We start from the raw sequence: 12,269 nt of genomic DNA, 5'->3' as shown, positions 1-12,269 counted from the left end.
TACCATAATGTGAACTTAGCCCATCTAAACCAAGAAAAGAATAATGTGATATTGGCTCATATAAACAAAAACACCTTAATGCTATCTTAGCCAATCTAAACCAACCGACTTAATTTATTTTTATAAAGAATACAAAGTGAAAATTTAAATACTTTTCAGCATTATAAATGAAATCACAAATAGTCCATGAAAAGTTATATGACAAGTCCAAAAGGGTAGTGTTCCAAATGAATGCCAGTGGTTTTCTGAATGAAGTCCAATTTTGAATGTGCTGATGTAATAACAATCTTGACGTGTGGCGATGATGTAATTTAGAATGTCCTTGAATGAATTCATAATAGTCCCAAAATAGCGATTTTTGATATTTGGACATTAGTATTGGGGTGTATGGACATTTGTTTTGCTTATCAAAACGTTGAAAATCGCCGACACCATGCGGTATCGGCATAGGCTGCTTACTAGCCACAGGGGGCTCGTATCATTGCTTACAATGAAACTATCAGTCGTACATATAGTATAAAATGTATGACTGTCAGTTCAATTGTGAGCAACGATGCGAGCCCCTGTGCTTACTAGCCTGCCATGCAAACTTGACCGACCTTTCATCGAGATATACCTGCATGAAATCGAGAGAAATACGATTTATTTTCTCAGAAATAATTCCGAGTATAACATCATTTGTCGTTAATGAAGCTGACTGACGAAAGAAAACGACAACCTTGATGAAATTTGACACGGAACTCGCCATTGTATTACTATTCAAATGACTGCACAAATATGGCAACCTACATGTCAGTGACATCGGCGATCAAATAAGCTCTTGCTTCTTTACAGATTGAAACTGAAGGGATGTATTGTCGTAAGCAGAGCTCTCCCCTGTCTCTAATATATATATATATATATATATATATATATATATATATATATATATATATATATATATATATATATATATATATATATATATATATATATATATATGTGTGTGCGTGTGTGTGTAATATATCTTTGTAACGACGAAGAGACAACCTATATTAGTCTTAAATTTGTACATACAAATGTCTACGGCCATACCACGTTGAAAACACCGGTTCTCGTCCGATCACCGAAGTTAAGCAACGTCGGGCCCGGTTAGTACTTGGATGGGTGACCGCCTGGGAATACCGGGTGCTGTAGGCATTTTTTAAATTTTTTTTTGGTTCCATCCTCACTGTGAGGATATGCGATCATATATGGCCAATATTTCTTGTTCACAAATCTGGTGCAAATTTTTCAGTTTCCTCTACCTCCAGGATCGAAATGGGCCGCCTCGTATGCCGTCCAGATCCTCCAAATTTCTTCTGATATTCCGGATTCAGCCTATAGCGAATAATTGCAACGTATGCAATCGATGTCTTTCATTTTGGATACTTGTCTGTGGTATTTCTTATTCAATAATTGATAGATATATTTGGAATGTATTATTTTTAATTATTTTAATTTATTTACCTGTTTTTAGCAGGGCACCAGTCTATCAGTGTGAAACTTGGCATCCCTTAGCGAATACTTCGAATATGGGCCATTGACAAAATAAATTGGTGTATAAATCTCTGTTTTGATTACAGTAAGTTTGGATGGATGTTCCCTGCTTCCACTTCCTTGCACTTTCTGTGTTTCCACAACTTTAACGTTTCCGAGATGCAAGACGATATCCGTTTCAAATCAGATTCGAGTCCGTCTTTAAAGGTAGCTCATAGGCTGATGTCGATTATTTACCTATTGAATTAGTCAGTTGATATAAGATAAATAATAATAATAATAATAATAATAATAATGCCCAAAAACAACAAAAATGAACTGAATCTTCGTTTAAATGCATTGTTATTTAAGTCCATTTGAAGGTGTAAACCTCCGGTTAAGCAACTAATGTCCGAGTCCGAAAATGCCTGAATTACAAATTTGAATAATGTATGAAGGCAGTTTATCTATATAAGTTTTAATAAGTACACTTTAATTACTAATTTTACACGGCACATAAACGTAAACGTCTGTACATCGGAAACGGTGAAGAGAGAAGCGAATATAAGTCTTAAATTTACACACACTTGTGTCTACGGCCATACCACGTTGAAAGCACCGGTTCTCGTCCGATCACCGAAGTTAAGCAACGTCGGGCCCGGTTAGTACTTGGATGGGTGACCGCCTGGGAATACCGGGTGCTGTAGACTCTAATTTTTTTTTTTTCTTTTATAACTAAAAACAGTTGAAGTTTTTCTTTCTTTCTTTTATTGTAACTAAATTTACTTTATTCAATATAAATAATAAATAGAGCAATTTCTCGACTTTCATTTTCTCTTTTTCCTTAACTTTCTTCAATAATTCGGATCCTAAAAAAATCAAGTATAGGACCTGAATATAGCAAATGTTGCTTTGCACTTCTCTGCTCTTGGTTTCGATCCTTACTACTGGAATATGCGATCATAGATGACCAGTATTTCTTATTAACAAATTCGGTTCAATTTATCCAGTTTCCTCTACTTTTACTACCACAACAAGCTGCCTCCTTTCACGTCGAAATACTTCCTTCAAGTTTCTTCTCATATATTCCTGGTGTAGTCTCTAGCGCAGAGTTGCAAAATATGCGATCAATGTCTTTCATTTTGGGTACTTATTTGTGGTATTTCTTATTCACTAATTGATTGATAAATATGGAATGTATGAATTGTGAGAATTTTTTATATTAATTTATTGATTGATTGATTTCTTTTACAGCAGGGCCTCAGTCTGCCAGTGGGAAAATTGGCATCCTGTAGCGAATACTGTAAATATGGGCCATTGGCTAAATAAATTGGGTTATAAAATTCTGTTTTGATTACAGTAAGTTTAGATAGATATTTCATGCTTCCACTTTCTGTATTTCCACAACGTTAACTTCTACAAGTTGCAAGAAGAGATCCTTTGCAAATCTCATAAGACCCTATTTTTAAAGTTAGCTTATAGGCCGGTGTCGCTTATTTTAACCAAATGATAGGACAGAAAGAGGAATAATAATAATAATAATAACAACAACAATAATGTCCTGAATCTGCATTTTAAGTCAATTTCAACATGGAATTCTCCCCTTATCTGGGTCAGAAAATGGATGAGTGACAAATATGAGTATCTGAGGCCAGTTTTGCTTCTTTTGGATTAGAACTTTGAATCAGTATACACTTTAGTTACTAATATTATACTGCACACAAACATTTGTACATCGGAAACGTTGAAGAGATGTGTGACTAATCAGCCCAAGAGTCTTGAAAACGCATCAAGACAACAAATTATGTTTTACAGTCGAAATGTTGTTCTCACTAGAACTGAAATCATTTAATTTCTACTTAAATGCCCGAAAAATTTACAATTAAAACTACAATAAATGTTTTATACCTAGTCCCGCACAGTGACGTTTATCTGATTCCCTGTACTCACCGAGAGCATTCTGTGTCATATGGATGCATATCAAATGAAGTGAAAAGTAATGGAATACTCGCTTTTTTATTTATCCCTATGCATCGTGGTGCCCACACCATGATGAGACGCTGTTTCAATAAACCTTTTTATATATGTTCTTTACTGTTCTTCCTTTTTCTTCTTGCTTTATCATACTGACACACGAGAGAGAGAGAGAGAGAGAGAGTATGCAACAAAGTTCGCATAACTTTATCAGCTATTAACATTAATTGTACTTCTGTGTAATTTTATTTTTAACGCGTTATCCTATAACGATTGCAAACAAGGGCAAAAACTCTACTGATCTTACTCGATAATTATACCATACTGAATTAATAAGTTTATCTCGTAAAAACGGATCATATATATATCCTGGGTGGCTGAGGGTGTTTTAAGATATGTGTGTGTCTTTTGTGATATATATATATATATATATATATATATATATATATATATATATATATATATATATATATATATATATATATACGTTTGTGTGTGTACATACATACATACATATGTGTATTATTTACATATAGTCTTGGATAATTTTAATTATTGGGATATGGATTTTTAGGTATCAACAGATACAAAGGAAACAAACGTTTCAATACATATAATGACATTTTCTTAAATTCTACATTGTATCATATTGACCTACTACTTGCTAGGCAAGCTGACTTTTATAAAATTTATAAACTCCTTATATATATTTAAACTTACTTTTAGTATTCAACCAGAAAATCAGTACAGTGCAGAAAGATTGAAAATATTATTTCTTTCATATATATATATATATATATATATATATATATATATATATATATTATATATATATATATATATATATATATATATATATATATATATATATATATGAGAGAGAGAGAGAGAGAGATGGGGGGATTCGGAATGGTTTAAACAGACTCTAAATTACACTGATAAAATGTACATCAGTCCAATGGTTAACATGATAGATTTCTATCAAGCTGGTTGCCCTATTGTACCCTTGAGCAAGACTACCCTCATTGCCTAATAAAACCAAGCAGTCTTTTGCCAGAACACCATAATGTGAACTTAGGCCATCTAAATCAAATTCCTATGTGAAATTTGCCAATATAAGCCAATACACTTTAATGCAAACTTAGCCAATCTAAACCAAATATCTTAATGGAAACTTAGCCAAACACCTTAATGTGAACTTAGCCCATCTAAACCAATGTACCATAATGTGAACTTAGCCCATCTAAACCAAGAAAAGAATAATGTGATATTGGCTCATATAAACAAAAACACCTTAATGCTATCTTAGCCAATCTAAACCAACCGACTTAATTTATTTTTATAAAGAATACAAAGTGAAAATTTAAATACTTTTCAGCATTATAAATGAAATCACAAATAGTCCATGAAAAGTTATATGACAAGTCCAAAAGGGTAGTGTTCCAAATGAATGCCAGTGGTTTTCTGAATGAAGTCCAATTTTGAATGTGCTGATGTAATAACAATCTTGACGTGTGGCGATGATGTAATTTAGAATGTCCTTGAATGAATTCATAATAGTCCCAAAATAGCGATTTTTGATATTTGGACATTAGTATTGGGGTGTATGGACATATTTGTTTTGCTTATCAAAACGTTGGAAATCGCCGACACCATGCGGTATCGGCATAGGCTGCTTACTAGCCACAGGGGGCTCGTATCATTGCTTACAATGAAACTATCAGTCGTACATATAGTATAAAATGTATGACTGTCAGTTCAATTGTGAGCAACGATGCGAGCCCCTGTGCTTACTAGCCTGCCATGCAAACTTGACCGACCTTTCATCGAGATATACCTGCATGAAATCGAGAGAAATACGATTTATTTTCTCAGAAATAATTCCGAGTATAACATCATTTGTTGTTAATGAAGCTGACTGACGAAAGAAAACGACAACCTTGATGAAATTTGACACGGAACTCGCCATTGTATTACTATTCAAATGACTGCACAAATATGGCAACCTACATGTCAGTGACATCGGCGATCAAATAAGCTCTTGCTTCTTTACAGATTGAAACTGAAGGGATGTATTGTCGTAAGCAGAGCTCTCCCCTGTCTCTAATATATATATATATATATATATATATATATATATATATATATATATATATATATATATATATATATATATATATATATATATATATATATATATATATATATATGTGTGTGTGTGTGTGTGTGTGTGTGTGTGTGTGCGTGTGTAATATATCTTTGTAACGACGAAGAGACAACCTATCTTAGTCTTAAATTTGTACATACAAATGTCTACGGCCATACCACGTTGAAAACACCGGTCCTCGTCCGATCACCGAAGTTAAGCAACGTCGGGCCCGGTTAGTACTTGGATGGGTGACCGCCTGGGAATACCGGGTGCTGTAGGCATTTTTTAAATTTTTTTTTGGTTCCATCCTCACTGTGAGGATATGCGATCATATATGGCCAATATTTCTTGTTCACAAATCTGGTGCAAATTTTTCAGTTTCCTCTACCTCCAGGATCGAAATGGGCCGCCTCGTATGCCGTCCAGATCCTCCAAATTTCTTCTGATATTCCGGATTCAGCCTATAGCGAATAATTGCAACGTATGCAATCGATGTCTTTCATTTTGGATACTTGTCTGTGGTATTTCTTATTCAATAATTGATAGATATATTTGGAATGTATTATTTTTAATTATTTTAATTTATTTACCTGTTTTTAGCAGGGCACCAGTCTATCAGTGTGAAACTTGGCATCCCTTAGCGAATACTTCGAATATGGGCCATTGACAAAATAAATTGGTGTATAAATCTCTGTTTTGATTACAGTAAGTTTGGATGGATGTTCCCTGCTTCCACTTCCTTGCACTTTCTGTGTTTCCACAACTTTAACGTTTCCGAGCTGCAAGACGATATCCGTTTCAAATCAGATTCGAGTCCGTCTTTAAAGGTAGCTCATAGGCTGATGTCGATTATTTACCTATTGAATTAGTCAGTTGATACAAGATAAATAATAATAATAATAATAATGCCCAAAAACAACAAAAATGAACTGAATCTTCGTTTAAATGCATTGTTATTTAAGTCCATTTGAAGGTGTAAACCTCCGGTTAAGCAACTAATGTCCGAGTCCGAAAATGCCTGAATTACAAATTTGAATAATGTATGAAGGCAGTTTATCTATATAAGTTTTAATAAGTACACTTTAATTACTAATTTTACACGGCACATAAACGTAAACGTCTGTACATCGGAAACGGTGAAGAGAGAAGCGAATATAAGTCTTAAATTTACACACACTTGTGTCTACGGCCATACCACGTTGAAAGCACCGGTTCTCGTCCGATCACCGAAGTTAAGCAACGTCGGGCCCGGTTAGTACTTGGATGGGTGACCGCCTGGGAATACCGGGTGCTGTAGACTCTAATTTTTTTTTTTTCTTTTATAACTAAAAACAGTTGAAGTTTTTCTTTCTTTCTTTTATTGTAACTAAATTTACTTTATTCAATATAAATAATAAATAGAGCAATTTCTCGACTTTCATTTTCTCTTTTTCCTTAACTTTCTTCAATAATTCGGATCCTAAAAAAATCAAGTATAGGACCTGAATATAGCAAATGTTGCTTTGCACTTCTCTGCTCTTGGTTTCGATCCTTACTACTGGAATATGCGATCATAGATGACCAGTATTTCTTATTAACAAATTCGGTTCAATTTATCCAGTTTCCTCTACTTTTACTACCACAACAAGCTGCCTCCTTTCACGTCGAAATACTTCCTTCAAGTTTCTTCTCATATATTCCTGGTGTAGTCTCTAGCGCAGAGTTGCAAAATATGCGATCAATGTCTTTCATTTTGGGTACTTATTTGTGGTATTTCTTATTCACTAATTGATTGATAAATATGGAATGTATGAATTGTGAGAATTTTTTATATTAATTTATTGATTGATTGATTTCTTTTACAGCAGGGCCTCAGTCTGCCAGTGGGAAAATTGGCATCCTGTAGCGAATACTGTAAATATGGGCCATTGGCTAAATAAATTGGGTTATAAAATTCTGTTTTGATTACAGTAAGTTTAGATAGATATTTCATGCTTCCACTTTCTGTATTTCCACAACGTTAACTTCTACAAGTTGCAAGAAGAGATCCTTTGCAAATCTCATAAGACCCTATTTTTAAAGTTAGCTTATAGGCCGGTGTCGCTTATTTTAACCAAATGATAGGACAGAAAGAGGAATAATAATAATAATAATAACAACAACAATAATGTCCTGAATCTGCATTTTAAGTCAATTTCAACATGGAATTCTCCCCTTATCTGGGTCAGAAAATGGATGAGTGACAAATATGAGTATCTGAGGCCAGTTTTGCTTCTTTTGGATTAGAACTTTGAATCAGTATACACTTTAGTTACTAATATTATACTGCACACAAACATTTGTACATCGGAAACGTTGAAGAGATGTGTGACTAATCAGCCCAAGAGTCTTGAAAACGCATCAAGACAACAAATTATGTTTTACAGTCGAAATGTTGTTCTCACTAGAACTGAAATCATTTAATTTCTACTTAAATGCCCGAAAAATTTACAATTAAAACTACAATAAATGTTTTATACCTAGTCCCGCACAGTGACGTTTATCTGATTCCCTGTACTCACCGAGAGCATTCTGTGTCATATGGATGCATATCAAATGAAGTGAAAAGTAATGGAATACTCGCTTTTTTATTTATCCCTATGCATCGTGGTGCCCACACCATGATGAGACGCTGTTTCAATAAACCTTTTTATATATGTTCTTTACTGTTCTTCCTTTTTCTTCTTGCTTTATCATACTGACACACGAGAGAGAGAGAGAGAGAGAGAGAGAGAGTATGCAACAAAGTTCGCATAACTTTATCAGCTATTAACATTAATTGTACTTCTGTGTAATTTTATTTTTAACGCGTTATCCTATAACGATTGCAAACAAGGGCAAAAACTCTACTGATCTTACTCGATAATTATACCATACTGAATTAATAAGTTTATCTCGTAAAAACGGATCATATATATATCCTGGGTGGCTGAGGGTGTTTTAAGATATGTGTGTGTCTTTTGTGATATATATATATATATATATATATATATATATATATATATATATATATATATATATATATATATATATATATATATATATATACGTTTGTGTGTGTACATACATACATACATATGTGTATTATTTACATATAGTCTTGGATAATTTTAATTATTGGGATATGGATTTTAGATATCAACAGATACAAAGGAAACAAACGTTTCAATACATATAATGACATTTTCTTAAATTCTACATTGTATCATATTGACCTACTACTTGCTAGGCAAGCTGACTTTTATAAAATTTGCAAACTCCTTATATATATTTAAACTTACTTTTAGTATTCAACCAGAAAATCAGTACAGTGCAGAAAGATTGAAAATATTATTTCTTTCATATATATATATATATATATATATATATATATATATATATATATATATATATATATATATATATATATATATATATATATGTGTGTGAGAGAGAGAGAGAGAGAGAGATGGGGGGATTCGGAATGGTTTAAACAGACTCTAAATTACACTGATAAAATGTACATCAGTCCAATGGTTAACATGATAGATTTCTATCAAGCTGGTTGCCCTATTGTACCCTTGAGCAAGACTACCCTCATTGCCTAACAAAACCAAGCAGTCTTTTGCCAGAACACCATAATGTGAACTTAGGCCATCTAAATCAAATTCCTATGTGAAATTTGCCAATATAAGCCAATACACTTTAATGCAAACTTAGCCAATCTAAACCAAATATCTTAATGGAAACTTAGCCAAACACCTTAATGTGAACTTAGCCCATCTAAACCAATGTACCATAATGTGAACTTAGCCCATCTAAACCAAGAAAAGAATAATGTGATATTGGCTCATATAAACAAAAACACCTTAATGCTATCTTAGCCAATCTAAACCAACCGACTTAATTTATTTTTATAAAGAATACAAAGTGAAAATTTAAATACTTTTCAGCATTATAAATGAAATCACAAATAGTCCATGAAAAGTTATATGACAAGTCCAAAAGGGTAGTGTTCCAAATGAATGCCAGTGGTTTTCTGAATGAAGTCCAATTTTGAATGTGCTGATGTAATAACAATCTTGACGTGTGGCGATGATGTAATTTAGAATGTCCTTGAATGAATTCATAATAGTCCCAAAATAGCGATTTTTGATATTTGGACATTAGTATTGGGGTGTATGGACATTTGTTTTGCTTATCAAAACGTTGAAAATCGCCGACACCATGCGGTATCGGCATAGGCTGCTTACTAGCCACAGGGGGCTCGTATCATTGCTTACAATGAAACTATCAGTCGTACATATAGTATAAAATGTATGACTGTCAGTTCAATTGTGAGCAACGATGCGAGCCCCTGTGCTTACTAGCCTGCCATGCAAACTTGACCGACCTTTCATCGAGATATACCTGCATGAAATCGAGAGAAATACGATTTATTTTCTCAGAAATAATTCCGAGTATAACATCATTTGTCGTTAATGAAGCTGACTGACGAAAGAAAACGACAACCTTGATGAAATTTGACACGGAACTCGCCATTGTATTACTATTCAAATGACTGCACAAATATGGCAACCTACATGTCAGTGACATCGGCGATCAAATAAGCTCTTGCTTCTTTACAGATTGAAACTGAAGGGATGTATTGTCGTAAGCAGAGCTCTCCCCTGTCTCTAATATATATATATATATATATATATATATATATATATATATATATATATATATATATATATATATATATATATATATATATATAAATATATGTGTGTGCGTGTGTGTGTAATATATCTTTGTAACGACGAAGAGACAACCTATATTAGTCTTAAATTTGTACATACAAATGTCTACGGCCATACCACGTTGAAAACACCGGTTCTCGTCCGATCACCGAAGTTAAGCAACGTCGGGCCCGGTTAGTACTTGGATGGGTGACCGCCTGGGAATACCGGGTGCTGTAGGCATTTTTTAAATTTTTTTTTGGTTCCATCCTCACTGTGAGGATATGCGATCATATATGGCCAATATTTCTTGTTCACAAATCTGGTGCAAATTTTTCAGTTTCCTCTACCTCCAGGATCGAAATGGGCCGCCTCGTATGCCGTCCAGATCCTCCAAATTTCTTCTGATATTCCGGATTCAGCCTATAGCGAATAATTGCAACGTATGCAATCGATGTCTTTCATTTTGGATACTTGTCTGTGGTATTTCTTATTCAATAATTGATAGATATATTTGGAATGTATTATTTTTAATTATTTTAATTTATTTACCTGTTTTTAGCAGGGCACCAGTCTATCAGTGTGAAACTTGGCATCCCTTAGCGAATACTTCGAATATGGGCCATTGACAAAATAAATTGGTGTATAAATCTCTGTTTTGATTACAGTAAGTTTGGATGGATGTTCCCTGCTTCCACTTCCTTGCACTTTCTGTGTTTCCACAACTTTAACGTTTCCGAGCTGCAAGACGATATCCGTTTCAAATCAGATTCGAGTCCGTCTTTAAAGGTAGCTCATAGGCTGATGTCGATTATTTACCTATTGAATTAGTCAGTTGATATAAGATAAATAATAATAATAATAATAATAATAATAATGCCCAAAAACAACAAAAATGAACTGAATCTTCGTTTAAATGCATTGTTATTTAAGTCCATTTGAAGGTGTAAACCTCCGGTTAAGCAACTAATGTCCGAGTCCGAAAATGCCTGAATTACAAATTTGAATAATGTATGAAGGCAGTTTATCTATATAAGTTTTAATAAGTACACTTTAATTACTAATTTTACACGGCACATAAACGTAAACGTCTGTACATCGGAAACGGTGAAGAGAGAAGCGAATATAAGTCTTAAATTTACACACACTTGTGTCTACGGCCATACCACGTTGAAAGCACCGGTTCTCGTCCGATCACCGAAGTTAAGCAACGTCGGGCCCGGTTAGTACTTGGATGGGTGACCGCCTGGGAATACCGGGTGCTGTAGACTCTAATTTTTTTTTTTTCTTTTATAACTAAAAACAGTTGAAGTTTTTCTTTCTTTCTTTTATTGTAACTAAATTTACTTTATTCAATATAAATAATAAATAGAGCAATTTCTCGACTTTCATTTTCTCTTTTTCCTTAACTTTCTTCAATAATTCGGATCCTAAAAAAATCAAGTATAGGACCTGAATATAGCAAATGTTGCTTTGCACTTCTCTGCTCTTGGTTTCGATCCTTACTACTGGAATATGCGATCATAGATGACCAGTATTTCTTATTAACAAATTCGGTTCAATTTATCCAGTTTCCTCTACTTTTACTACCACAACAAGCTGCCTCCTTTCACGTCGAAATACTTCCTTCAAGTTTCTTCTCATATATTCCTGGTGTAGTCTCTAGCGCAGAGTTGCAAAATATGCGATCAATGTCTTTCATTTTGGGTACTTATTTGTGGTATTTCTTATTCACTAATTGATTGATAAATATGGAATGTATGAATTGTGAGAATTTTTTATATTAATTTATTGATTGATTGATTTCTTTTACAGCAGGGCCTCAGTCTGCCAGTGGGAAAATTGGCATCCTGTAGCGAATACTGTAAATATGGGCCATTGGCTAAATAAATTGGGTTATAAAATTCTGTTTTGATTACAGTAAGTTT

The 12,269-nt window shown here is 33.7% G+C and overlaps 6 non-coding genes across 6 annotated transcripts; all 6 read left to right on the top strand.

Moving 5' to 3' along the window:
* Nucleotides 1-1,060: 1,060 nt before the first annotated feature.
* LOC149788175 (5S ribosomal RNA) lies at nt 1,061-1,179 on the top strand. Its single transcript, XR_016424641.1, has one exon. It is a non-coding gene; the product is annotated as a 5S ribosomal RNA (ribosomal RNA).
* Nucleotides 1,180-2,088: 909 nt separating this feature from the next.
* Nucleotides 2,089-2,207, top strand: LOC149788174 (5S ribosomal RNA). Its single transcript, XR_016424493.1, has one exon. It is a non-coding gene; the product is annotated as a 5S ribosomal RNA (ribosomal RNA).
* A 3,575-nt stretch (nt 2,208-5,782) lies between these two features.
* LOC149788173 (5S ribosomal RNA) lies at nt 5,783-5,901 on the top strand. Its single transcript, XR_016424779.1, has one exon. It is a non-coding gene; the product is annotated as a 5S ribosomal RNA (ribosomal RNA).
* A 900-nt stretch (nt 5,902-6,801) lies between these two features.
* On the top strand, nt 6,802-6,920 carry LOC149788172 (5S ribosomal RNA). The gene has a single exon (XR_016424492.1). It is a non-coding gene; the product is annotated as a 5S ribosomal RNA (ribosomal RNA).
* Nucleotides 6,921-10,465: 3,545 nt separating this feature from the next.
* LOC149788171 (5S ribosomal RNA) lies at nt 10,466-10,584 on the top strand. Its single transcript, XR_016424640.1, has one exon. It is a non-coding gene; the product is annotated as a 5S ribosomal RNA (ribosomal RNA).
* Nucleotides 10,585-11,493: 909 nt separating this feature from the next.
* Nucleotides 11,494-11,612, top strand: LOC149788170 (5S ribosomal RNA). Its single transcript, XR_016424491.1, has one exon. It is a non-coding gene; the product is annotated as a 5S ribosomal RNA (ribosomal RNA).
* The last annotated feature ends 657 nt before the right edge of the window (nt 11,613-12,269 follow it).

The sequence above is a fragment of the Sinohyriopsis cumingii genome, chromosome 11 (genome assembly GCF_028554795.1).
Source record: "Sinohyriopsis cumingii isolate HCF-2022 chromosome 11, ASM2855479v2, whole genome shotgun sequence".
NCBI classification, from domain to species: Eukaryota; Metazoa; Mollusca; class Bivalvia; order Unionida; family Unionidae; genus Sinohyriopsis; species Sinohyriopsis cumingii.
Note: the sequence above shows the minus strand (reverse complement) of the source record. Positions and strands in the feature narration are given on the sequence as shown.